General features: G+C 34.1%; 1 non-coding gene across 1 annotated transcript; it reads left to right on the top strand.

Moving 5' to 3' along the window:
- The first annotated feature begins 1,365 nt into the window (after positions 1–1,365).
- Positions 1,366–1,469, top strand: LOC127901986 (small nucleolar RNA R71). The gene has a single exon (XR_008054391.1). It is a non-coding gene; the product is annotated as a small nucleolar RNA R71 (small nucleolar RNA).
- Positions 1,470–2,865: the final 1,396 nt, after the last annotated feature.

Genomic DNA, 2,865 nt, shown 5'->3' with positions numbered 1-2,865 from the left:
TTACACATTACTTTTGGCTCAATCAATACCAATGTTATTCTGAATTTGACATTTTTGCATTTGATCCAAATTGTGTATTTGGCTACCCAATAGCTTGAATAATGCCCACAATGCCTTGTTTTCTCTTCAAGCCCAATTCATGATGTCTTGCATCTTGGATTGCATTTTCAATTCATATGTACGGTACTATTCACATGTATGGTATTGTCTATGTTACTGTTCACGACGAAACAATGATGTGGCATTGACTGATGAGGTGTCACGATCTTGTTAGACTAAAATTCTTATGTACTGTTGATCGATGACGTGGCAGCATATCAATGGACCAAAAATCTCGCGTACGGTACATGCATTACCCAAGATTATTTTCAACCAACCGCGTCGCTGTTCAAGCCGGGTCAAACCATGTTACTGTTCAAACCGCGTGGTCAAACTGGGTACTGTTGACTGATGACGTGGCGCAATCCTGAGCGTCTGAAATGTTTTTGATCCAATAGCCATGATTTACTGAATGTATCTATAAAAAAGGGGCTCTCCCCCCTTAATTTGATATCTGTGAATCCATTTTTGGGCTCCATTTTCTGTAATTCATTCTCCATCTTGTATTTTCTATGTATTTTAATAAATTTTTATTTTGCCCCTAGTTCAATTATGAGTAGCTAATTTTCTTTCAAGCTTGGGTTGAAGGTGAAGTCTCAACATGTGTCATGGGCTTTATTTGGTAAATTTACTTTCTCTTCCCCTTTAATTTTTTGTGGATGATTTGACTTTTCGTCGACAAATAATAATAATCTTGTCTAGATACCGCCCTGGTTACATCGGCTCCCTAGTACAAGGTTATTATTATTTGGCACAATAAGTCCTTAGCACCATATTGATTAGAGTGTGGTTCATGAGGTGTGAATTGCCCCTTATGATTTAATTGGCATTAATAAGGAATATTTAGCCCATGGTGCATGTTGATACAGATCCAGATACCCAAGTACGTCATTTCAATAGATTTTCACTTTAATTTAATTCTGCCATTTCAATTCAAATATTAAGATATTCCAAATCATCTTTACCATAAATCCAACCACCCTCATACAAAATTAATTCTACATATAATTAAAATCAACCTTCTCGTAGGATCGACACTCGTCACCATTAATCTATTCTACAATAAATTCGTGCACTTGCGAGTTCAATAAAATTTGCACAACAATCGACTCCGTTGTTAGGAATTATCCGCTTTGTCGCTGAAAGAATTCCCAAATCTTTGATGTACTTTTTGACATTAGCTCTCCTCCACTTGTTGCCATTAACCATTCTTGCAAATTCGGCAATAATCCCTCCAAAAAGTATTGGTATTGGTGCCATTTCTCGTACCCATGATGTGGACACTTCAAGAGTAGCCCATTGAATCGCTCCCATGTTTCAAAAAACTGCTCGTCTTCTCTCTGTGTAAACTCTTAAATTTACCTGCGAATAGCATTAGTTTTATGCACTGGGAAATATTTATTCAAAAATTTAGTTACCATTTGTTTCCATGATATAATGCTATTAGCAGGCAAAGTATTTATTTAACCATGAACGAGCTCTATCCTTTAAAGAAAATGAGAATAATCTAAGTTTAACATCATCGTCTGAAAAATTCTCATATTTAAAAGTTTGACAAACAGCATGAAAATCATTCAGATGATTATATGGGTCCTCATTTTCTAGGCCATAGAATGTTGGGAGACAATTTAGCACACTAGGTTTTAACGCAAAACTCCTATCAGCTACATTTGGGTATCTTATGCATGATGTGCTCAAATTAGGTAAGGGAGTAAAATAGTCCTTAAATGACCGCTCCTGCGGTGCTTGTTGTTGTTACAAATCTATTTCACTTTTATTTTTAACGTGTTTGTGTGTGCGCAGTATTTTTTCTAGTTTAAGGTCTATAGGTTCAAGATTAGGTAATAATGACCTTCGACCATGCATGCAAAGAACACAAAAATAAATGGGAACAAAAGGAATAAAAATAAAGAAGAATGAGAAATTACGATATTAACCTTATCGCGCTATTACAACCTTACTATAAAAATACACACAAAAAAATACGTAAAATAAATTAACTAAAAATAAATTAGTAAGATAAATAAAAATTACAAAAAAGAAAAAAAATAACTTGAAAATTAAATTACAAAATTTTAAAGAAGAGAAAAAGAAAAGAAATACTAACCTCTAAATGCAGATTTACTTTTTTTTTAAAATAAGAAAAACAAATTAAAAGAAATTATTTACAAAAATTAATTCTACGAATTAAAATAACTTACCTCCCTGGCAACGGCGCCAAAAACTTGTTTTGCAAATTTTATTGAACTCGCAAGTACACGAATCTATTGTAGTATAGATCAATGGTGACGAGTTTCGATCCCACGAGGAGGTGGATTTTAATTATATGTAGAATTAATTTTGTATAAAGGTGGTTGGATTTGAGGTGAAAGTGACTTAGATTATCCTAAAATTGGAATTGAAATGGCGAGAATAAATTGAAGAGAAATCTATTGAAATAACGTACTTGGGTATCTGGATCCGTATCAACATGCACCATGGGCTAAATATTCCTTATTAATGCCAATTAAATCATGAGGGGGGAATCCACACCTCATGAACCACACTCTAATCAATATGGTGCTAAGGGCTTATCGTGCCAAATAATAATAACCTTGTACTAGGGAGCCGGTGAAACCAGGGTGGTATCTACACAAGATTATTATTATTTGTCGACGAAAACTCAAAACATCCACAATTATTAGAGGGGAAGAGAAAGTAAATTTATCAAATAAAGCCTATGACACATGTTGAGACTTCACCTTCAACCTAAATTTGAAAGAAAAT

Source organism: Citrus sinensis, chromosome 4, assembly GCF_022201045.2.
Source record: "Citrus sinensis cultivar Valencia sweet orange chromosome 4, DVS_A1.0, whole genome shotgun sequence".
Classification (NCBI taxonomy): domain Eukaryota; kingdom Viridiplantae; phylum Streptophyta; class Magnoliopsida; order Sapindales; family Rutaceae; genus Citrus; species Citrus sinensis.
The sequence above is the reverse complement of the archived record's forward strand: the minus strand, read 5'-3'. Positions and strand labels throughout refer to the sequence as shown.